At 37.7% G+C, this 26255-nt stretch overlaps 2 long non-coding RNA genes across 2 annotated transcripts in view; both read left to right on the top strand.

The window, feature by feature from the left end:
- LOC144281623 (uncharacterized) overlaps positions 1 to 26255 on the top strand; it is a 128327-nt gene that overhangs the window by 25050 nt on the left and 77022 nt on the right. The gene's annotated exons all lie outside the window — the stretch shown is intronic.
- On the top strand, positions 1296 to 25455 carry LOC144281622 (uncharacterized). The gene is made up of 3 exons (XR_013350053.1): positions 1296 to 1562; positions 13367 to 13470; positions 25299 to 25455. It is a non-coding gene; the product is annotated as an uncharacterized LOC144281622 (long non-coding RNA).

The raw sequence follows: 26255 nt of genomic DNA, 5'->3' as shown, positions 1-26255 counted from the left end.
GGGTGATTAAAAGATTAAAAGACAAATAAGAACAAAGAACAGAATAGATCGAATGTGAGTTGGGAGTAACCCAGTCCAACTTGTGGGACTTCTGTGGCTATGCACCTTTCCAGCTGCGTGACCTTGTGCAAATAACCTAACCTCTCTAAGCCTCTATCTCATCACTGTGTAAGGGACATAATGAGGTGTCTGTCTGCAGGGCAGCTGTTCGTGGACTGCTCAGCACTGTCTGGCATATAGGAAAGTTTCAATAAATATTAACTGCCATTTTCCCTTTTTTTTGCCCTTTACCAAATATTATTGACTCCAGTTAAATGATAAGCTCTATGCTAGATAATGGGGATTACATAGTGAGCCAAACAAACGCAAAAACAAATGAAAACCAAACCAGGTCTCTGCTCTTATGAAGCTTATTGTTGAGGGGATGTGAAAGACATAAATCAAATAACCACACAAATAAATCATATTTCTGTGGGTGTCCTAAAGAGAGCTAAATGGATCTATAACATATAACTGAGGAACTTGAATCCCTCTGAATCCCAAGGGGCCCTTTGAAAATCCTACGCATAGGCTAAGAAACTTTTTGGATCTTTGCATTGTGACAGCTCCTTACCTTCATCATTGAAAAATGGTCACTGGTGTTCCTAAGGTGAGGTGCTGGAGGTTCTGACTTCTATCTGAGGGAATAATTTGTACATGTTACAAAAGGATAAAAGAATGAGTAATGTTTTGGGTTTTTAAAAAATTCTTTTATCTCCCTCTTTTTGGAATTTGTGTCTACTATTCAATAGTTTTAATTTTTCTGCAGGGAATGGAAACAGTGCCACTGCCTCTCAGTGACTTGAGTATAAAAGAGATTGTTCTTGGACCTTACCACCACTAATCAACCAGTTTATAAAAGACAGAGTTGGGCATTGGTGGGATTGAGAACACATTCTCTCTTTGGATGCAGCCACTGGATAATACTGGTGGAATGTGACTATTGCAGTATTTTTCTTTCTTCTAAGATGGTGGTGGGTGGGGAGAGCTCCTACTCTGAAGCTATTTAAGCAAAGGAAGAAATTTATCAGCAGTGAGATAAGACATCTGCAAAGAAAACATTTATTACTTGATGTTATCTTGGGTAGAAAATAAAAGGCTTCCCCCAAACCCCCCTGCCTGACCCCTTTTAATGGTCTATTTGTCTTGTAAGTTTAGAAAAGGATCAGTCCATCTGTGAGAGCCTGTGACAGAGACTTTGCTGTCTGAAATCCATTCTCCTTTTCCCTCTTTCCCAGCATAAGGCTACACTGTATTGGACAGCCCCTTTTGCAGTTAGGTGAGGCCATGTAACTGAGCTCTGGGCCAAGGGAACTATGAATGCACTGAAAATACCAAAGTTGCTCTTTGTTGCTTTCTCTCCTTTCTGGCTATCCAGGGTCACAGGCCCCAGGGCGAATCTGAAAACCACATACTGTGAAGACGGCAGACCTTCCAAAAGTCTGGGTCCTGAACAGTTCTATGAAGCAGTGCTCCCACCCTATCCCAACAGGAAACACCTGCCTGGGACTCTTATGAAAGAAGTAACTATATTTCTTGATCCTCAAACCATTGAATTTTGGAAGCTTATTTGTTATTATAGTATAATTGAGCTAACTAATATAGGGCTGGTGAAAAGAAGGGACACATCCATGATTATGGGATGATGTCAAAATGTTTGTGAGGTCAGAGAATTCTCTCGGAGGAAACGATGATTGAGTTATTATTATTGTTATTGATATAGTAGTTCTGAAATATTGCTACACACACATAGGACTGGATTGCCCAAACAGATTCATGGGAATCAGAGGTTTTATTGAATATCAATGTTCGCTACGTGATACTGAGGATGAAGGTATTGGAAGACTCAGAAACAGAAGAGGAAGGTCTGGGGCATTATGCTTGGTTTGCAAAGTACTTCCTGCATCAGATATGGCCCCCTGGCCCAGAGCAGAGGAAGTCCCTGAGAGTAAGTCTGGTAGCTTTTCATACCATAGGAAGTGCCACAATTATGAAGCATCTTTAATTCTCTAGAGAACCACATAGCTTACGTGACATCCCTCAGGGAGCTATTCCTCCTAGATCCCGGGTCTTATGCATTGTAGATAATCCTTGGCCAGAAGCATTAGGGAAATCTATGGCATATAAAGATATTTCAGAGACAAAGTCTCTTCTTCCTAGTATATGTTTATATTTTAAAGATTTTATTTATTTATCCATGAGACACACAGAGAGGGAGAGAGAGAGAGAGAAAGAGAGAAGAAGAGACATAGGCAGAAGGAGAAGGAGGCTCCATGCAAGGAGCCCAATGTGGGACTCCATCCCAGGACCTTAGGGTCACGCCTTGGGCCGAAGGCAAACACTCAACCACTGAGCCACCAGGCATCCCTCCTGATATATATTAATAGTCTCTTACCTAGAAGTCCAAATGACAAGAATTTAAAACCTAGTGGGTTTCCTGCTCCTTTTCTTTTTTTCCCAGTGGCAGAGAAAGAGATAGATCATTTGTATTTTATGAACATTGCCACAGGCTGCTTTGGATAAGGCTGAAAGAAAGAGGATAAGCTCATTTGTGCTCATAACATCCCTGTGTTTATTAAGCTTTCCATTTTGCACTAGGGAAATTGATAAGGATCGGAAACAATGTAGAAACTACTCTGTTCCCATAGCTAGTGAGTAGTCAAGGTGGGACCCCTGCATTAGGGCCTGGATCTGTGACTACCATGTCCAAACTTAGTTCCTCTAAATGGAGCTACTTCCCCAGACAATGAAGTTCTTTGGCCACAATTTGACCACACTTTTCTGAGATCCGCCTACTTCTGATGACTGTGTGCTTGTGACAAAAAGTAGTGTGATGACTAGTAAAACAAACGCAGAATACTTATTATTTTAATCCCTCCTCAAATTTCTAGTCAAATTTCAGTGTGTTCATCTCAACAATTGCCTTTGGGGAGAACAAGAGAAAGACCAAAAATAGGAGGATCCTTTGAAGAGTTTAGAGATTAAAAAGTAATGGAGAACCTCATTTTATTCAGACTCTTAGGAACAACTTTCCAGACTCACCATCTTATTATAACGAATTGAACAATGAATCAAAGGAACAGAGTGTGTTTCCTGATTTATCTGCCAGCTTTAACAATCAAAATGATAGGTGTTGTGTGTATGTGTGTGTATGTGTGTGTGTGTGAACAACATCCAAGTCAATCTTTAAAATCTATGAAAAGCAACAGGAACTACAATAGTCAAGATACATTCCACAAGTATTGAAAATGTATGTAATCCTAGATTAAGGTAGAATAAAAACGCATGTAATTGTCTCCAAATTTTCTATACTGTGAAACTTTTTAGGATAATGATCTGTCTTATTCATTTTTTCATCCCTAATAAATAGGCTCCTATCAGACTTCCAGTTTTTGTAGTGCTGAAATCTTCTTAGCACTCTTGGTGTGTTCATGTGCGTTTTCTCTCTTATAAGCAGCCAAGTGTCTCCTGTGACCACGCACAAAGGAAGTGAAGGAACAATGGTTTAATAAGCTTTTAAGTCACTTTCTTAGCTGGAATTTTTATTCACTTTTCCCCTAATGGCCTGAGTATAAATGAACACCTTGAGTTTCTGAGAATATTACCTTATACACCTTTTTAAACCTAATAATACAATCAATGAAATTTCTTACATTTGTACATAGTACATTACATTATAAATGTGACTTCCTTATGTGATTTCTCCTTTAAATTCTACAACCAACTGAAGTTGGGATATTATTCCTCTTGTAGTTATCAGGAAACCAACGTTTGAACATGCCAGTTGACTCACCTCATGGTTATGCCTCTACCATATGAAGTTCTAGCACTCAAATATAAGTTTTATACATTATTTTAAATAAGCCACACACAAAGACAGATTTATTCTTAAAATTAAAAGTTAACACTTGCTTATTGCGTTGGAAATTATAAAAATATATAATGGAAAGAATTAAAATCATGTATAATCTCATAGTCTAGGGATAACTGTCAGCATCTTGACATGTGTTCTTTCAGTATGTTTTCTAGGCATATGTATATCTTTTTACAGTTAAATATCATACAATACATTCAGCTTGGGGGCTCCTGGGTGGATCAGTCATCAAGCGGGTGCCTTTAGCTGGGGTTATGATCTTGGTGTCTTGGGATTGAGCTCTGCTCAGTGGGGAGTCTGCTTCTCTCTTTCCCTCTCCCCTTGCTCATGTTCTCTCAATCTCAAATAAATAAATAAAATTGTAAAATATGTATGCTCAGTTCGCATTTAGCTTTTTAATTTCTTTATCAGCCCAGTTTGGAACCCTTGACTAAACCTATTTGGGCAATTAAGTTTTATTATTATGGGGCTTAGAATAATAATACCTAGATTATTATACAAAAGAGATGAGCAGGAAGGCTTTGAATTTTAGGGTCAATTGCTATACTCTGTAATGTAGCTTACTATGTGTCAGGCATTATTCCAATCATTTTACATGCATTAATTAACTTAATGCTTACATCAACCCTATAAAGTAGGTAATGTTATTATCACCATTCTGCACAGGCAAAACAGGGACGGATTAGCTAAGTATCTTACCAAATTTCATACAACTAGTGAGTAATAGGGCTGGAAATTGAATCTGAGCTGTCTGAATCCAGAGGTGATATTCTTAATTACTTATACCCACTGCCTCTCATTGTCCTGACTCTCCTTTAGGACAGAGTTCTGAGGAAGTAAATAGTGTATGAATGCCTATTGGGGCCTTAAGTGAGGGATACTGGTGGCCTCACCCAACAGACAGTGTGAAGTTGCTGGCAGATGGGACCTCCTTTAAAGGATCATAGTTAGGGAGCTCAGTAAGAGAGACTTGGAAAGACCTGGGAGAGACCTGAGTGCGGAATGGGCTGGCAGCGCTGGGGTGAAATATTCTGCACAGCACATCTGTGAGGTTGGGAGGATATGCTACATATGGGTAGATACCAGACTTCTTTCTAGCCTGGAAAAGGAAGGCTGGCCCACCGCTCACCTCATACCGGATAAGCTCTATGGCTCATGGATGATGGGTAAGGTGCACAGGGTGATAGAAAGGAAAGGAGTCCCAATTTGTGATAATAAACCTTTCATCAGTATGTTAGAGATGAGCTCAAGTCAATTTTTAAAAGAATCATTTTATTTGTTTATTCATGAGAGACACAGAGAGACAGGCAGAGAGATAGGCAGAGGGGGAAGCAGGTTCCCTGCAGGGAGTCTGACGTGGAACCTGATCCCAGGACCCCAGGATCACTCCCTGAGCCAAAGGCTGATGCTCAACCACTGAGCCACCCAGGTACCCTAAGTCAATTCTAATATGAGTTATCAATAAATACAATGGGCACAATCTACTATACTTATGTAACCATTACCTTATCATTGAAAAATTTAGTTAATTGACATAGATAAAGCTGTAATAAATATGTTTGAAATTTCACATTTTCTTTTTTGTTTATTTAAATTCAATTTGCCAACATATAGTATAACATCCAGCGTTCATCACATCATGTGTCCTCCTTAATGCCTGTCACCCAGTTAGCCCATCCCCCAACCTACCTTCCCTTAAACAATCCTCAGTTTGTTTTCCAGAGTTGAGTCTCTCATGACTTGTATTCCTCTCTGATTTTTCCCCATTCAGTTTCCCCTCCTTCCCTTATGGTCCCTTGCACTATTTCTTATATTCCACATAGGAGTGAAACCATATAATTTTCTTTCTTCGATTGACTTTTTTCACCCAGCATAATACCCTCCAATTCCATTCACATAAATGGCAGGTATTCATCCTTTCTGGGGGCTGAGTAATATTCCATTGTGTATATATATATTACAGCTTCTTTATCAATACACCTGTTGAAGGACATTTCGGCTCCTTCCACAGCTTGACTCTTGTGGACATTGCTGCTATGAATCTTGAGGTGCAGGTGCCCCTTCATTTCACTACATCTGTATCTTTGGGGTAAATACCCAGTAGTGCAATTGCTGGGTTGTAGGGTAGCTCTGTGTTTAACTTCTTGAGGAACCTCCACACTGTTTTCCAGAGGGGCTGCACCAGCTTGCATTCCCACCAGAGTGAAAGAGTATACCCCTTTCTCCACAACCTCGCCAACATTTGTTGTTTCCTGACTTGTTAATTTTAGCCATTCTCACTTGTGTAAAGTGGTATATAATTGTAGTTTTGATTTGTATTTCCCTGCTGACAACTGATGTGGAGCATTTCTTCATCTGCTGTTGGCCATTTGTAGATCTTTGAAGAAATGTCTGCTCATGTCTTCTGCCCATTTAACTGGATTGTTTGTTTCTTGGGTGTTGGATTTGATAAGTTCTTTATAGACCTTGGATACTAGCCCTTTATCTGATATGTCATTTGCGAATATCTTCTCCCATTCTGTAGGTTGCCTTTTAGTTTTGTTAACTGTTTCCTTTGCTGTGCAAAAGCTTTTTATCTTGATGAAGACCCAATAGTTCATTTTGCTTTGGTTTTCCCTGCCTTGAGAGATGTGTCTTGCAAGAAGTTGCTGTGGCTGAGGTCAAAAAGGTTGCTACCTGTGTTCTTCTCTAGGATTTTGATGGATCCCTATCTCAGTTAGCTCTTTTGTCCATTTTATCTTTGTATATGGTGTAAGAGAATGGTCTAGTTTCATTCTTCTGCATGGGGCTGTCCAATCTTTCCAATGCCATTTATTGAAGAGACTATCTTTTTTTCCATTGAATATTCTTTTCTGCTTTGTCAAAGACTGTTGTCTGATTGCTGAGGCTAGGATATATATGATATATATGACAACAGTGGTGAGAGTGGGCATCCTGCCATGTTCCACACCTTAGGAGAAAAGCTGTTAGTTTTCCCCCACTGAGAATGATGTTCTCTGTGGGCTTTTCATAGATGGCTTTTATGATATTGAGGTATTTTCCCTCTATCTCTACATTTTGAAGAGTTTTTATCAGGAAATGATACTGTATTTTGTCAAATGCTTTTTCTGCATCATTTGAGAGGATCATATGGTTCTTTGTTCCCTTTTTATTAATGTGATCTATCACATTGATTTTCAAATGTTGAACCACCCTTGCATCCAAAGAATAAATTCCATTTGGTGGTGGTGAATAATTCTTTTAATGGACTGTTGGGTATTATTGGCTAGTACCTTGTTGAGCATTTTGACATTCATATTCATCAGGGATATTGGTCTGTAATTATCCTTTTGATGGGGTCTTTGTCTGGTTTTGGGATCAAAGTAATGTTGGCTTCATAGAATGAGTTTGGAAGTTTTCCATCCATTTCTATCTTTTGAAACTGCTTCAGTAGAATAGGTATTATTTCTTCCTTAAACATTTGGTAGAATTCCCCTGGGAAGCCATCTGGCCCTGGACACTTGTTTCTCGGGAGGTTTTTTGATGACTGCTTCAATTTCCTTGCTGGTTATGAGCCTGTTCAGGTTTTCTATTTCTTCCTGTTTCAGTTTTGGTAGTTTATAAGTTTCCAGGAATGCATCCATTTCTTCCAGCTTGCCTAATTTGTTGGCATATAGTTGCTCATAATACATTCTTAAAATCGTTTATATTTCCTTGGTGTTGGTCATGATCTCTCCTCTTTCATTCATGATTTTATTAATTTTGGTCTTTTTTCTTTTTAATAGTCTCGCTAGGGGGTTTATCTATCTTACTAATTCTTCCAAAGAACCACCTCCTAATTTCATTGATCTGCTCTACTGGTCATCTGGTTTCGATTCCATTGAGTTCTGCTCTAATCTTTATTATTTTTCTTCTTCTGCCTGGTTTAGGCTTTATTTGCTGTTCTTTCTCCAGCTCCTTTAGGTGTAAGGTTAGTTGGTGTCTTGAGATTTTTTTCTAATTTTTTTGAGAGAGGCTTGTATTGAAATGCACTTCCATCTTAGGACCACCTTTGCCATATCCCAAAAGTTTCTAACAGTTGTCCTTTTATTTTTGTTAGTTTGCATGAATCTTTTTAACTCTTCTCTAATTTCCTGGTTGACCCATTAATTCTTTAGTAGGATGCTCTTTAACCTCCAAATATCTGAGTTCCTTCCAAATTTGCTTTTGTGATTGAGTTCTAGTTTCAAAGCATTCTGGTCTGAAAATATACAGGGTATAATCCCAGACTTTTGGTATCAGTTGGGACCTGATTTGTAACCCAGTATGTGGTCTATTCTGGAGAAAGTTCCACGTGCAGTTGAGAAGAATATGTATTCTGTTGTGTTCAGATGGAATGTTCTGTATATATCTATGAAGTCCATCTGGTCCAGTGTCATTCAAAGTCCTTGTTTCTTTGTTGATATTCTGCTTAGATGATCTGTCCATTGATGTAAGTGGGGTATTGAAGTCTCCTACTATTAATGTATCTGTATGTTTCTTTACTTTCGTTATTAATGGGTTGATGTAATTGGCTGCTCCCAAATTTGGAGCATACATATTTATAATTTTTAGATCGTCTTGAATAAACCCTTTAAGTATGATATTGTGTCCCTCTTCATCTCTTATTACAGCCTTTGGTTTGGAATCTAATTTATCTGATATGGGATTACCACCCCAGCTTTCTTTTGAGGTCCATTTGCATGTTAAATGTTTTTTTATCTCTTCCTTTTCAGTCTGAAAATGTCTTTAGGTCTAAAATGAGTCTCTTGTAGACAGAATATAGATAGATGGGTCTTATTTTTTTTATCCAGTCTGATACCCTATGTCTTTTGACTGAAGCATTTAACCCATTCACATTCAGAGTAACTATTGAAAGATACAAATTCAGTGCCATTGTATTACTTGTACAGTCTCTGTTTTTTGCAGATTGTCTCTATTTGTTTTTTGGCTCCCTCTTCACCTACACAATCCCCCTTAATATTTCTTACAGGGCTGGCTTGGTGGTCATGTATTCTTTCAGTTTCTGTCTGTTCTTGAAGCTCTTTATTTCTCCTTACATTCTGACTGACAGTCTTGCTGGATAAAGTATTCTCGGCTGCATGTTTTTCTCATTTAGTACCCTGAATATATCATGCCAGCCTTTTCTGGCCTGCCAGATCTCAGTGGATAGGTCTGATGTTAATCTAATATTTCTCCTTCTGTATGCTGGAAATCTCTTGTCTCGGGCTGCTTTCAGGATTTTCTCTTTATCTCTGAAATTTGCAAGCTTCACTATTACAAGTGAGGGTATTGATCTATTTTTATTGATTTTAGGAAGGATCTTCTTTACCTCTTGGATATTAATGCCGGTTTGAATATGAATGTCTGTTTCTTTCCCCCAGATAAGGGAAGCTCTCAGCTATGATTTGATGAAATACATATGGCCCTCTCTTTCTCTCTCTCTGCAGCTTCAGGAATTCCAATAATAAGGAGTTTTTTTTTTTTATTTTTTCAAACTATCACTTATCTCTCAGAGCCTCTTCTCATGGGCTGTTAGTTGTTTTTCTCTGTTTTCCTTAGCTTCCTTCCTATCAACTTGTCTTCTATGTCATTTATTCTCTCTTCTGCTTCATTTACCCTAGCTATTAGAGCATCTAGTTTAGACTGCATCTCAGAGTATTTTTAATTTCAGCCTGATTAGATCTCATCTCTGTACCAAGAGATTCTCTGGAGTCTTTTATGCTTTTTTCAAGCCCAACTAGTAGCTTTATAATTATTATCCTAAACTCCATCTCCAACATTTTACTTAAATACATATCCATTAGATCTGTGGCAGGGAGTATTACCTCTTATTCTTTCTTTTGTTGTGAATTCCTCCTTCTAGTCATTTTGTCCAGTGAAGAATGGCTGTATGAGGGAGCACAGTCAAAAGTATTAACCATGATCCAAGCAAAATACACACTAGATAATTCCAAAGAGGTCAGGAATCAGAAAATAAAAGAAAAAAGATATAGGAGAGCAAAAAGAGAGAGAGAGAGAAATGGAGGGAAAAATGGAGGTGGAGGGAAAATAAAACAGTGGATAAAACAGGGTGATTCACTTGGTCCTCAGTGTATTTGGTCTGTGTGTTAAAAAAATATAAAAAAAGCAAAACTTACATATATATACTAAAATAAAATTGAATACAGCGAAAGGAAGCCAAAAATGAAGAATATATCTATAACATGTAATTATAAAATATGAAAGTTAAAAAAGAAAAGACTTAAAAACAAAGAGTTAATAAAAGAAGAAACTAGCCGAAATGAGTAAAAAGAAAAAAAATTGAAAATTTTAAACAGAAAGACAAATGAATCATAAGAAAAAAAATCCTTGAGCTCTATATACTATTTTCCTCTAGCCCTGGACTTTTCCAATCCTGTTTGGTCAGTAAACTTGCCGTTCACCTCTTCTTCCAGCTGGTCTTCTGGAGGAGGGGCCTGCTGTGCTGATTCTCAAGTGTCTGTGCCTGGGCATAGTTGCACTACCCCTTGCTGGGGGCTGGGCTCATGTTAGCTGTTTGCTGTGTGAGGCTTTTGTTCCCTGAAGGCTTTTTGCACCTCCTCAGAGCATGAAAATAAAAATGGCTGTGCCCAACTCTCTACCCTGGAGCTGAGATCAAGGTATGTACCAAACAGCACAGACTCCTATGGTGCCCGCCCACTCAGATCTTCCCCAGGGGCAGGTAGAAGGACACTGATTTGTGATGTTTGTAGGGTTCTGGCACAGAGAGCTTTTGCCCCCCCCCCCCCCCCTTGTGTGTATACCCACTCAGCCTCTCCCAGAGGAAGGTGGAGAATTGCTGCCTTCCAGTTCTTTGCAGGGACCCAGTAGGAAGAACAGTCATCCGATCTGGCCACTGTTGCCAGTTTCTGACACAGCAAGCTGAGCCTTCTTCCAGGCCCACTGACCTAAACCTGTTTCTCCACTCCAATGCTTGGGAATTCTGTCAGGCTCAGGCACCCCTGTTCTTTCTGTGCATCCAGGAATATTGAGACCCCCTGTCCCACCTGTGACTCTGCCCTGCTTCACCACTGAGCACTTTTGGGGCAGGGAAGTCTCTCACAGGAGCAGATTTCTACGGGCGCTTATCTGAGCTCCAGGGCTGTATCACTTTCCTATAGTTGGCTTACAGCAGCTCCCTTCCCTCACTGTTTATCTATGTATCCCCTCTGTTTCTCTTTTTCACACTCCTACCTTGTGAAAAATGGTCACTTTTCTGTTTGTAGAGGTCCAGTTATTCTTTCCTTACATATCAGGTTGAATTCACAGGTGTTTCGGGATGGTTTGATAGATAAGTAGCTAAATTAAGAAGACCAGATGAAGGGAGGACCTTACTCTTCCACCATCTTGCCTCGATCCGAAATTTCACATTTTAGAGCAAGAATTTTATATAATGATTATGATTTCTCAGTCATATCAAATAGAGGTCTGATATTCAGGATCTCTTTTGTTTCCCAATTACAGGAGTTTCCTCTGTCTTCCTTTTCCATCCCATGCTTAATAGTCTAGATCAGAGGTTGAAAATTTTGACCTGTGGGTCAAATCCGGCCCACTGCTTGTATTTGTAAATAAAGTTTTATTCAAATGCAGCCATGCTCATTTGGTTATGTACTATAAACATTGCTTTCATGCTATAATGGCAGAGTTGAGTGGTATAACAGAGACTATATATGTCCCACAAAACCTAAAATTTCATTATATAGCCTTTTACAAGAAAAGTTTGTGATTCTTGGTGTAGATGACCTTTTGGTTACTCTACAGTACAGAGAATTTGACTGTATGCTTCTAGAGTCCAGGACATTTTCCTTAGGAAATTGCTCTAGAACCAATGCCAATATCTCTTGAGATTTATTATCTGTAAAGATAAAGAGGACCACAGCTCTTTTTGTCTTGATCTTGAATCTCTACAGTTTGTTTAAAAAAAAAAAAAAAAGGACCATGAATACCTGGGTGGCTCAGTAGTTGAATGTCAGCCATTGGCTTAGGTCATGATCCTAGGGTCCTGGGGATGGAGTCCTGCATCTGGGTCCCCGTGTGGAGCCTTCTCCCTCTGCCTGTGTCTCTGCCTCTCTGTGTGTCTCTCATTAATAAATAAATAAGATCTTTAAAAAAAAATGACCTAAAGTGTTTTGAGTGTAAACATTTCCAAAACACTTAACATGGGTTTGGACTGAAACCATGACTTACATTGAAAGAGTTCTCTGTATAGGAAAGATGGCAATGAAGTCCACAACAGAAGGATATGGAACTGAATTTTATTCTATCAGTTTTTAAGATATGAGGTAAAAAAAGAAAAGAAAAGTTGGGAGAGAAACCACCTGAGAAATCTTCCAGCTCTACCTCTGCAACATTTAAAGTCTGAAAGTTGGCTAATGCTTAGTATTTCTTACCTTGAGGCTGTAGATACCTGCTGTTTGATTTAAGGCATTAGAAAAACGATCAGCTTGCTCTGGATAAAATTGCTGCAGAATAAGCAGCCTTGTAAGCCTAGCACTTCTGTGTTTTCAATGTATTATTCACCCTTTTAGTTTCTTTCCACTCTCTGGTAGCTTTGTAGGGTTTCACAGCATCTATTCCTAGCCTATGATATTAATGATGCCAATAGGCAAGCCTCATACAGCTGTTTTATGAAAGCTTTACTGGAGCAATCTTTATATAACTGTCTTGAGTTTCTTGGGGTTTTTTTTGGCCCTTTTCCCCTTTTGCCCTGTAGAAGCTACAATTTGCCATTTCTTGCTGCTACTTACATTTTATCCCCTGCTGATGCTCTGAATTTAGGTGGTTATTAAGTTACCATTTTATTCCTCTAGGACAACCCTATCTCCATACACTTCAGCAACCTGCCATTCACAAATCAGAAACTATAGCAGAAATCAAGCAATTCCCATGTTGTCATTTCGGACATATGGAGTGCTGTCAATGAATTGAGCTCCTACAAAACAGAAGGCTCCTACCCTCTACAAGCTTACAGTATTGGTCTTCAAAGATATATAAGCTCCTAGGGAAGACAGTCCAGCTAAAATTAGTGAAGGCAGTGATATTAACAGGTTCTAAAAACAGAGTCCAAAAATTCTTAGTGAAGAGCAATTGAAAAATTAATTCATCAGCTTTAAAGCCATGGCCTAGATCTCTCATTTGTTCTATTAGAACGTTCCACATAGCTTGAAGTTCTTTAGAGTTCACAGAGTCTGATAATTTGTCATTAAGCTATATTTCTCCTGGCCTTTGGCAAGAGAGAACCTAGTATGCCACACTTTTCTCTGAAGAGGGGGTGCTTCTCAGTTGATGCTGGCATCTCTGAGCTCAGAGAAGGGGTCCCATGGGCTGTAAGCCAGACTTCTGAGGAGGGCATGCCAGTCAAATGGAGCTGATATTAATGGAGTTGGTTCTGTGAGTGCTGGGGAAACTGAAAACTGGATTCACCTGCTGTTTTAGAAAAGAACTGCCACTGCCAGGGTGAAGATGCCTTGCTGATATGATGCTCACAGGAAACACAGCAGTCAGGAAACCCACCACAAACCAGCAAAGAATAGGAAAAAGTAAGTCTTTTCCTCTGCCCTAACCTGGAAGGCTCCTTCTAGCTATCCTCATCATCAGAGCTTAGCAGGGAGCAATTCGTGTACAAGAAAAGTGGTTTGCAGAACCCCATTACAAAAGGGGGAGAAGGTGGTTTGGAGGTGAGATAGTGCTGTAATAAGTGGCATAATTATTTCCCCCATAAAGCTCTGTTCTGTCTTCATTGATTCTATTGAAATGGTGCTGGGTATTAAAAAGTGCACAATATTTCTCAGCTGTGCTGTGAACCATTTAGACTATCCAAGAGTGAAACAGAAAGAGAAAGAAAAAGAAGAAAGGTTTTAAGGAGGGAACTGTAGATAATATGCTAGACACAGACTTCATTTTCAGTTTGAGACATTATTATTGGCCAATTAGTCATGTTCTCAATTTGTAGGGAATAGAAAAAAAAAAAAAAAGAAGGAAAAAGCGAGTAGAAAGAGACATAATAATTTCACAGAGAAGTTGTCCCCACCTTCCAAGTATCCTACAATTTCTCTATACTATTCATCTTGATCCTCTCATACTCTGTAATGCTTTGGTTGGTACATGACACATAAAATACCTAAAATAAGCTGAGCGCCTTCAATTAAAAAAGGCATGGTGAGCATATGCTTGCAATTCTCCTCCATGCATGGAAGCCTCAACATGGTTTCTGTTTGTTTTACTGACTAAATGCTATACAGTTGGCTGTCATCTGGTATGTCAGCTGGTATAGCACACAAATGGTTTTACTTCCTCATTTCCCACTGGCAGTATTTGTAATGGCATGATTATGTGTCCAGAATTCAAACTAAGAAAAAAAAGAAAAAAAAATCATGAGCTGAGTGCTATAGCCTTAGACTTTGTTTCATTTAGAAGGTAAATAGTTTCACCAGTGAACACTGTTTGCTACAGATAATAATGAAGAGACCCCTGCATACTATATTAAGGGTGAAAATAAAGAGGAGCAAGGTATAATCAACCCAATAGACCAAACATCTTTAAACCCTGTGAAATACATGATCTCAAATATTTAAAGGAAACAATTGTACGTTAAGAAAATAGGATGGGGGTGCCTGAGTGGCCCAGGCGGTTAAGCAGATGTCTGCTTTCATCTCAGGTCATGATCCCCAGCTCCTGGGATCAAGCCCCATATCGGGCTTCCTGCTCAGTAGGGAGTCTGCTTCTCTCTCTCTCTCTGCCCTGTCTCATTCTCTCTCTCTCAAATCAATAAAATCTTAAGAAAAAGAAAACAGAAGGAATAAACCAAATAAAAGTTACAGAACACTAGATTTGTCAGCATTAAAGTGTGAGGGGATTGCATTCTTGTTTTAATTATGATTTTTAGAAAATAATACTGCAGTTTTGTGACAGCATAATGTCCTTTGAGATATGGACAGTAGGAACTAATTCTTAAATATATTTTTCTTCAAGAATTTTTCTCTTTTATTTCAACCAGCAGTTTATTCAGATTATTGTCATTTTATTTTTTCATATCCTTGGAATGAAATTGGCTATACTATACATCCTTAAGAACTTCAAAGAACTTCAAGGAAGATACAATTGTGAATCTTACCTATGGATACTTTGGATAAAATATATAAATAGGCCCAGAGTTCAGGTTCTTTTCTAAAATGGGGATAAGAATAAGCTTAGGATGGTTAACTACTTCAACACCCTGACTTGCCCATATGTGCACCAAAATATTAGCTACTATTAGTATTACTAGCTAAGATTTTGTGATTATAATCCTAAATTTATCACTATTAGAATTATAGTTAATAATATCAAGCACTGTTATGATTATTTTATTAGCTATGTTTGTTATTTCTCTATAGTCTAATTTATACTTGTAGACTAAAGGCTTCACTTTCCTTGCCCATGTGTCTTGCCTGAAGGAGCAGCAAGCTGGAGAAAATAAAACTCTATTAAAGGAAGTGAGCAGGAGGCTATTCCACAGCTGCTCCATATAATGCCAATGAATCAGTGGGCAACATTCTCTCTTTAGTTTGATTTTACTTGCTAGGGTGATGCTTACTGGGGGCAAATTTAGTTTGCATGAAGGATGTGACACCTTGGTGATCAAGAAGGCATTTCAAATTCAAATTGACATCGTCTAGCAGCACCAATACTAATGAAACAACCATTTGCATTTCTACATACTAACAATGGTATGGGAAATAAATTAAAAATTATACTTGATCTGTATGACCCTTGTAGAATATTTCTAATCTATTGTTAGATCAACCCTCAAGAATTTGAACTTGCAGCACTGAAGATAAAGGAGAGATTTCTAATTTAGTCCTATTAACTACCGAGGATACTGCAGAGCTTATGGGATTTCTGTGAATGACGTGAGCAGGCTTTCATCACCTCTACATTTGGGGCATATATTGGAAAAAACAGAATTTGGAGACACATATGGCAGGGCTACAAGGTGGAAATAATTTGGAAAAGTTTCCTAAGGTTTTGGCTAAATTAGTTAAACTAATTGGTAATCTCTTCCCTGAAATGTCAAATAACTGTGACATGTTAAAATGATGTGCTTGGTTTTAACCACTTGTGGGTGAAATTCCAGGACTCTAGCATCTGCTCATGATCCAAAACTGTGACTAATGTCTGCTGTTAGTATTGTTGGGGAAGGATGTCATTCTGTGGGCATCTTTTCTTAGTAATTAAAGAATGTCTTCAAACTCACTGTCCATGAGGGGTAATTTTCTTCCCAAGTCTATTTCTCTACTTCGAGAAACACCTAATTTATAATCATTGCATGGTAGTGAAGCCAGTTATTCTATAACCCCAGCAGTTGCATCTAACAGAGTAAATTATCCCTCCAAAAGGGAAGACTCAGGTGTTTTATGCTTGTAGGTTTAATAAATATGATGCAGGTTAATGAGTGACTCAATTGTAATGATAATTAATGTAAACGAGGTAATCTTATTCAAGATGATCTAACATAAATTGAACTTACCACTTCTTTCCATCCCTAATGACTTTTTAATTAAAGCGTGGTAGAGAGAAGTTAAGATGTCTCTACCACCCAAGTCATTTTGTGGGACGCCACATGGAAAAGAACTTCTGGGAGCCAAAGGTGACCAAGAATTGGCCAAAATAGAAGCTCTTCGTTCTATAACCGCAAGGACCTAAGGCTGCCAACAACCATGAAAGAAGCAGATCTTTCCCAGTCTCCAAATGAGAATATGGCTATGGCTAACACATTGCAATCATATAAAACCTTGAGCCAGGGAAGCCATGTTTAAACTCCCAATCCATAGAAGCATGTGGGTGTTGTTTTAAGCCACTAAACATATATTATTATATAGCAAAAGAAAATTAATACAATAGGTGACTATTATCAAAAGCTAAATTACTGCCCCAGCTTTCTTATAAACCTGACTATAAACTTGGTCCTACTCTAATTTTTCTCTACTCCGCAGTCACTGTTCTGTCTAAACCACAAATCTGATGATGTCACTCTCTTGCTTAAATCTCTCCAGTACTGTACATACCTTCTGAAGTCCCTTCACCATCTGTTTCTTATGTAGCTCTCTCCTGACTACTTCTGTTCACTTTGCCCCCACCTCACATAAGATTTTACTCCACACAAGACTTTACTCCTTGCACATGATCCATTTATCCCATATTTGCCTTTCAGTTCTCAATTTTGGTATGGTTTCCTAAACTTAGGTCATAAGCTTCTACCTGCCACTGTAAAACAGAATACTTAACTCAAATATTAAATTTATCAAAGTGAATTATAATTCAGTATTGGCTTATCTATTTCTCCGATTGATTAAGCACTTCTGGGGAGAGAAGCCACAACCTATTCATCAAAAATTTCCACTACACAATGACTAGCGTGTAGCATGAAGTCAGTAATTATCCCGTGAATGAAGGTTACATACATTTCTAAACTGAAAAGGAGTGTGACACAAATCTCTACTTAACCGATTTACTTTGCATCACTCATTTTATAGTTATGACCACTATCTTCTGTCTTTGGTTTGTCTTTGATTAGTCTAAAGTCAGCCTGGCTCCTAAATTTGCCAGATTTCAAGACCTATCATTATAGATATTTGTTTAAAATGCAAAGGTTTGTTTCTATCTGATACCGACTATGTGAAACTCTATAGAAAAAGACCTAGGAATCTATGATTTAGCCAGTACTCTTTCAACTCTTATGATTTAACAAGTTTGGAAACATGGGTTTAAAATGATTACATGTTACTGACTATTGCATGTCTGAGTCCCACCTATTGGCCTTGGTCTGCCTATGGAGCCAATTACATTGAGCCACGTTAATTACCTACTAATGCTAGGCTTATTCAGAACTGAGTTCCCATCACTTTACTACCTCTTGGGCCCACTACTTCACCAGTTTAGAGGTGGACATTACTTGGTGTTGACTCATTCTTTTCTCCTTCCTTCTAATTTACACCAGAATTAAACCTTAACTCAATGTAGCCCCTTACTTCCCAGAATGCAGTTTTGTAATTTAGTTTCTACCCAGGTGTTCCTGAGTCACAAAACAGCAATTTCTGTGGGAATGCAGATGTTGTAACTATATAAAAACATTCACCACATTTTAAGTAAATACAAGATTTTTTTTAAACTTTCAATTATCATCTCTTCTCAAGGGATTTAAATGCAAAAAGTAAAATAGAAACAGCTAAATATTTCCTATGTTTCTAAGAAACATGACAATAAGTTCCTTAAGAGACAGAAATTTTATTTTATTATCATTTCCTATATACTACACTACTACTTACTACTTTATTCCAGCTCCAGCATTAACTATGTTGGGTGGGCAGCAGGGGGGCTACATATCCAATGTAGATCTCAAGTTTTTGGGCAGTTTCAGATCCTAATTCTATTCATTACTAACTGGACCATTCTGGGGGCAAGAGATTTAAATGCCCTGCTCTTTGACTCTCTCTTCTGAACAAATGGGGATAATAATAGGGTCATGTGAAGAAGATAGGATTCAATATAAATAAATTGCTTAGGGAAGTATCTGGCACAGGCAAATGTTCTGTTAGTACTGAATTTAAAATGCAAGTGAAGTGATGCTAGTCAATTTTGTCAGGGATTTTAAACCTGGTCACACAATAGCTTAAAAATGATGTAGAATTATTACTGGGAATATAACATTAACTCATAATGGGGAATTCAAAAGTGGAGTTGGGTCAATACCAGCTACAGTTTTTTTCAAAGAACAGGTTCCTCTTCTCTCGTTTCTCTTGGTTCTACCTCTTTTTGTATGTAGGTTTAAGGATGGCTCCCATCATAATTAAAAGATGGTTACCAGAAAAACAAGGGAACTTTTCTCCATATTCACTTCAGTGGAAGAGAGAATGGCATCCCATCTCTCTTATTTAAGGACTAAAGAGAATTTTCTCACAAAACTTGAGTATTCCTCACCCCTGAAGTGGGCCATTCCAGAAGATTATTGATAGGAGGGATAATATTTCCCTTAAGCAATCAGATGTGTGAGGTCGATTGTAAAATGCACTGTTACTGCATCAGGGTAGAGGAATAAGTTAACTACAGTGTATACTACACAGGATTATTTTTCAATTGCAAAAAGAAGATGGATTAGATGATTGGTAATACTTTTTTAAAAAAAGATTTTATTTATTTATTTATTTATTTATTTATTTATTTATTTATTTGACAGAGAGAGAGAGAGAGAGAAAACGAGTAGGGGGTAGAGGCAGAGGGAGAAATACATTCACTACTGAGCGTGGAGCCCAATGCAGGCTTGATCCTAGGACTCTGAGATCATGACCTGAGGCAAAGGCAGCTGCTTAACCAACTGAGCTATTCAGGTGCCTGGTAATATCCTTTCTACCTCTAATATTCTGTGGTTTTCTATCAGAGAACTGATGTTCTTTTAACCATTTTTGATGCTTCAGAATAATTAGGAAAATGACTACATGTAGTTAATAAAACATGAAAATATTATATATAGTAATATTTGTGCTTTTTAGTAACACGTTATATAACAATTACTGTACCTTTGAAGTAGTGGTAAAAGTAAATAAAAATTTAAGATCTCTATTGTGATTTAAAACATTACTAATGCTACTGTGAATTTTTGCCTATATTCATAATTTCAGAGAATTGCAAATTTCAGTTAGAATTTAATGTCAATAAAGATTAATTATTTTCCTCACCTTAGTTCACAAACCTTCTATCCATGGTCCTTTTGCGACTTCATGGACACCAGATTAAGAACCTCTGTTATAAAGCATTATTTTAGGAAATCAAGAAAAGTTAATGATATAAAGAATCATAAACTTGGAGGTTCAACTGCAATTCTCTTATAGCATTAACTACAATTTTCCTATAATCTGATTATGAGAGTATGTGATGTATTTCATAACTATATTGTGAATTCCTTAAAGAAGAGAGCCATATCATCTACATCTTTGATTACTTATAGCACTAATCTTAAAACCAACTGAAAAAAAGATCACTTTGGGATATTAAGAAAAATACAGATACTCCCCGTGTACCCCAGACCCTTCAAATCAGAATGTCCTCATAGAGATCTGTGAATCTGTATTTCTAATGACTTCTGAGACTATTTTGATGCAGTTGGCTTCACCAAGTAGATGATTCACATTAGGGAACTACTGTTATTTAATACCGGGCATAATGCCTTGCACAAATTACATCCTCAGTAAATGGTTTGGGATTCGAATAAAAGAAACCAGGATATGTAATAAAAGTTCACATTTAGAAAGCACCTGAAAGAACAAACACAAAAAAACAAAAACCTTTCACTGAACTATGACATAAAAATGACAACAAGAGCAATATAACATTCCTGTTATTATCATTTTAAAGATTGAGTTTATTCAATGATTTATGAATTAGGCAGCATCCCATCAAGCAATAGAAAGGAGCAACATCAGTGCATTACCTCAGTACTGCTGATCAGGTAATTCTGGGTACACTGGTTAAAGGTTATATTCCTGAGGGTAGGAGTGTGGGGTGTGATTGTACTTAGGTATTAAGTCTTGGTTGCTGATGTGGGGTTTAGCATCAGTGACTGTATATTGGACCTGCTGTTTCCTTTTTTATCAGAAGTCATTTTAGTCATTTGTGGACAAGATATCCAGTAAGATTCTCAAGGAAAATTTATCTTCTTAGGGAAGATTCTTGGGAAAAAATTATCTTTTTACTTAGTATTTCTGGTGCGGTAGGCACAGACAGCATGGCACAGACTGTTCCCTTGGGAATAGACTTGCTTGCTCCAGCTGCTGCAAGGGCTATTTCAGGGTTTTCCTCTGCAGGAGAAAATCACCTTGCTGTAAGCAAGTCACCTTGCTGAGGTCATGCCCTTCTAGAGTGTCTTACCTCCAGTGACTGAAATGGTAGTATAAAGGCCAGGCACTTCTGTCCAATTGGGGACAATTCTGATGGGCTGAGACTTTGTCACAGTTGACCCCTCCCTCTGCCCAATACAATTCCTTCCATTCTCCCATAGATGTTGGTCCCTACTAAATATCCAGTGGGTCAAGCCTTTATTACATGGTTTGATTGCTTGATTTCCTATAGCACGTGTATTTTAAGGTGACAATGTGATTTGTCCTGACACTTGTGTTCAGTGTTCATTGGAGGTGGGCTTCATACACTCCTCTGGTGCCTTCTCTGTGACAGTGTCATAGAAGGACTTTCCTGCAATGTTCCATGACTCCATGCTGAAATCATGTTATTAGCTAGTTCATAGAAAAGTGATGGATGTGGACTGCTTGGAATTTGGATTCTATTTTGAATGAAACCTGACTTACAATCATTCCTGTTATTTTTTCAGTAACAAAATTAAGTTTGAAGACATAGTTCATGGCTCTTATATAAGATTTCTTAATATAAATTGCTCCTAGAATTCAGTGCTAGAGAAATTTTAATTCCTCAGATGAAGAACTATGATTCTATTTACTATACTATAAAAAGTCAGGTAGCTTTGACTTGAATAGAATGGACTAAAGGTGGTGAGAGACAAGAGATAGACCTACTGTTTAGTAACTTATGTCAGTTGCATTAGAAATGTCACTGCATCTGGTGACCTAGAGCAGTCAATCAATTATAATTATTCCAACCCTGGCACTGAACCATGACTAGCAGACCATTTGGATCCAAATTTTAGATATATTCAGCCCCCAAACCATAGTGTTTTTTTCTAGAATGTAAGAATAAATTTGCTAAGAAGATTCCCCAAAGAAACTATGGGTCCACTATATGCAGATTTATTTATTTATTTTAAGATTTCATTTATTTATTCATGAAAGACACACAGAGAAAGGCAGAGAAATAGGCAGTTGGAGAGGCAGGTTCCCTGCGGGGAGCCTGATGCAGGAGTCTATCCCAGGGCCCCGGGATCACAACCTGAGCCAGAGGCAGACGCTCAACCACAGACGCTCAACCATATAGGTGTCCCTATATGCAGATTTATTTAAAAAATAACAAATGTTCATATATTACAAATTAACTATTGCTAAGATACATCCATGTACATATAATATATATATATATACACACACATGCACACATGATATGACAATTAATAAGAATGCTCTTAATTAACCACAAATCCTTCACAAATGGATTGGAAAACTCTTCTTACTGTTGATGGCTAGAGCCAATGACAATGTTTACTCTTCCCTTTTATTCTGCACCATTTGCTTTTGCCTGTTAATTATGGGATATACTGTTTCTCCTTGGTTGAATTCAGGAGGTCTTTAAATTCCTTTGCATTTCCTCATGGTTTATTTGCTCAAGACTATGCCAAAGCAATTTTACTATTCCTGTTGCCTTCTCTCTTTTTGAACTCTGTACATGTTGCATTACTTTAATCTGTGTATTTTGCCTTTGCTCCTTTTTTTTAAACTCAGAGTTACAATTTCACATTTTGTTTCCCTTCAAATTAGTCTGAGGTACACCAGTCCTTTAATAAACTGCATTTATGGAGATACAACAAAAAGATCTCAACCTAGTTGGTCACTTCCATTCAGAGTCTTCCTTGACACCCAAAGTACAGGTTAGGGTTCCTTGATCACAAACAACAAGTTTGGCTAATATAAGCACATCAGAAATTATGGGATGACTATTAAGATTCTCAGGACTGATCATTAGGGAAAATGTATTGGATGCTAGGGAATCAGTAAGTTTGGCAATAATCTTGTAGCAGGAATCATTTGCTGTGGGTGCCTTAGTGAGAATGAACAATGAATTCCAATTGTTTCTTCTTTATTTGTATACTCAAGATGCTCTGGGAAAGGGCGGCTTATTAGCTAAGCTAAGGTAATACACACATGCTCTGAATTAATTGGGTTATGGAAAGAAAGAACTTGAACATTTTTATTTTTGAATATGAATCAGGCATTTACCAGTTTACCAATCTCAATGGAAAGATAATTCTCCCGAAGGAAACCCAGGAAGCTTTAGGAAAAGAGACTGAAGTGAGAGTGTTTAAATACACAAATGCCCACTATATTGTTGCTTCTAACAGTTCCCATGATACTCTATGTTTCTCTTTTCAACGCACTTGCCATGTTTCTTGCCTATCCTCTATATACTTACTGGATTCTAAATTTTGGGAGGGTAGAGACCATGCTTGACTTGTTTATTATATCATGCATCTTCTGGACTTTGCATGGGATTTGATACATATAATAAATAAATGCTGGATAAACAAAAAGATATATTCTGACAAACTTGATTAGCATTGTTGTATTGCCAGTCCCTCACTACATGTTAGTGGCAATGGCAAAAATGCTACCTCAAATATGCTTAATCAATAAAAATTTATTGAGTCATAGCGAAAAGACTAAGAAGCAGGGCAGTTAAGGACAGGTTTCATCATCAAGGACAGATTTCTTTTTCTCAGCCCAGCCTTGTTTATGGTCAACATTTCATCAATAATGATTCCGCATTAGTCCTAACACGGTTGCCAATAGCTACCAGAACTGTGGACATCCCTTTTTTTATTTTTTATTTTTTATTTTTTAATATTCTGCAGGCAAGAGACCAGTTTGGATCCCAACCCCCTGGAATAGAGTTGAGGAGAATGACTCCTTTATATGCCAGGTTTAATCACATGCCTACTCCTGAGCTAACTCCTTTGCCCAGTAGGAGGCAATGAGTTTATTTTTTAAGCCTGAAACTAGGATTGGAATCCATTTTACTGCGTCTACTTCACTTCCTTAAATAATTTGGGAGGTGACAGGAAGGGAAGGTTTCTGGTGAGACTACCACAAAATGTCTGTATCACCAGTCAAGCTTTATGGGCAGTAATAGCTATAAACTGATCTCTTTTGGGTACAACCCCATCCTATAGACTATGATGTCATTCTCTTTTAGGATCCCAGAAAGGGTTATGAATCTTGCTTCTGTGGTTGAAGTGGAAAACAAAACAGAAATACCTCTGTATAGTCAAGAAGACTTTTACTTTGGAAAAATATATTTTTGTAGTTATTTCCTATTTTCCCCTTTCATTCCTTCTTCTTTGTCATGTCTGGCTGATGGAAACGGCACGTAAGACTCTGCTCCCATCAAAGGTTGTCCAGAGACAGAAAGTCTCTTAGTTTTAGTCCTTTGTAAAATCCTATATGCCCTTCCTTAATTCCCAAAACTATAATTTGGTTTTGCTGACACCATGAAGAGTGATGTACTAAGCCAAGGAAAAGAAAGAGAAGGCTGAAATAGCTTTCTGTCTAATCCTCAGAAGCCTTTATGTATTCCTATTCAAGTACAAAAAAAAAATACAGAGGTAAGCTTTCTGGAGGATGTTCCAGTAGCTGCATTTATCAAAGTACCATACAATGACTTGGTCTTCTTGGTCTTTCAAGGTAGTTAATAAAGTGCTGCATTTAACTAATTTACCATCTTACTCTTCACGTGTTAGCATTTTATCTATTATCTATTATGTGTTATTAACAAGCTCCTGTTTTCAAAACATTAAGCTAGGCACTTGCCCATCACTGGTAAAGCATTTGCTCCTTTCTATTCTCTGAGAATGTCTAGGAAGTATTCTTATAAAGGCATCATGTGTAACAGGTACATTATATTAGTATGAATTACCCTAATTAAATATAAGGTACTCGAGAGCCTAAGCCATGACCAAAATAAGATATTGTAAATACCTTTCATGGTTTAGCGTGAGTGAAATGCCATCATACGCAAGCCCATCATTCTTAGAATCCTCCAGTTGTACAGAATGAAAATTTACGGGAAGATAAATTTTTTTTTTACCTTCTTTCTGTTGTCCGCATCTAGTATAACATCTTGCCATAACCTTAAAGATGTTTTAACTAATGACCCATTGTTAAAGGACTCTCAAAGTAGTTTTATCCTAGAATTGATATTTTACCAAATCTAATTCAGTTGCAAAGGTTAGAGTGAATTTTACCTTGCTACTTACTCAGACATCTATTTTAACATTTAAATAATTAAAGTTTGAAGCCATGTCAGAACTTTAAAATAGTCAATAAAAATCAGAATGTAGCTCATGGCAAGCAGAGTGCTGGATTTTGGGTCTGGGAGAAACTAAGAATTCATCCAAAATCAGTGACATTTTAGCCTTAAGATGGTGATTTTCTGAGTATAAACAAGTATTTTCCACATGCAAACAATGTTCAACATCTGTTTTCGGGCTTTAATTTTTCTTTTGCCTTCTCGATTTCTTTCTCTCTCCCCGCCCCCCCCTTTCCCCCCCTAAAAATCAATGATCCCTAAGGATTTGTCAATGGAGTTCTCTCTACCCTTAGGCAAGAAGTCTTTAATCAGATTTGCTTTTTCACCATGCATACTTATTTTTCCATAGAGGCAGCAAGATTTCTCCAACAGTTGTCAGCTGGCATAGAGAGATTGTGATCACATGCAAGAAGTCTATGAACACTCAGAAATCAGAGAGTTTTGTGCTGGACAAACAATTACATGCAGGGAATGAGAGGGAAATGCTTCTTAAGGCAATAAAATGTCTTTGCAGTTAGCTCGCTTCATTATATATTTAAAAACATATCATGAACACTGATGTCCTCTGAGTGAAAATATCCTGTGAATTCTGAGGGATGTCTTCTATCTTTATTATGGCTTACTGGAAACATTTCGAAAGGTTTATCTGTAACAATACTAGTAAGTAAGGTGCAACTTAAGATAATATCCTTGAGAAATGATAAGAGATTGACCATTATATTCCACTTTCTGCCAAATGTTTTTTATTTTCTTTCAATTTCTTTGTAATTTTCCTGTTATTTCTTGATATTAGTTTTATAGGGCTTTTTATCACCTTCTCTCATAATGCTGTTGTTTGTGGTTGCCCATAAAAATTGGGCATGGTATCAGTTTTCCCTACTCAGAATTGTATTTTGTATGGAGACTGAGTACACCACACATATATTGAGAGAGTATGAAAGATCTGTAACACACTTAATGAGACTTTTTGGTTAAAACTGGGCAGGCACTCAAGCTAATCTGGAAAATATGGAATGGCTTGAGTAAAGAGATGGATGATGGCTTTGGGTTTTACTGTAATTAGGAGGTGGGGCTGGGGTGAGGGTTCCTGTGCATGGCTCCAAGTTTGTATGGTTTGAACATACCATTGACACCAACAGAAGGAAGACCTGGGCATTTTTATTGGCTTGCCTAAATGAAGTGCAAGAGGAGAAGGGGTAAGTGTGGGCCTGAAATCTTCCAGTGTTCAAACATAAAAAATAGAGGGAGATTCTTTATTACCATTGTTCTAAATGAACGTCTTTTGCACAGTGAAGTAAACAATCAA

Source organism: Canis aureus, chromosome 13, assembly GCF_053574225.1.
Source record: "Canis aureus isolate CA01 chromosome 13, VMU_Caureus_v.1.0, whole genome shotgun sequence".
NCBI classification, from domain to species: Eukaryota; Metazoa; Chordata; class Mammalia; order Carnivora; family Canidae; genus Canis; species Canis aureus.
This window is presented reverse-complemented; position numbering and strand designations above follow the sequence as displayed.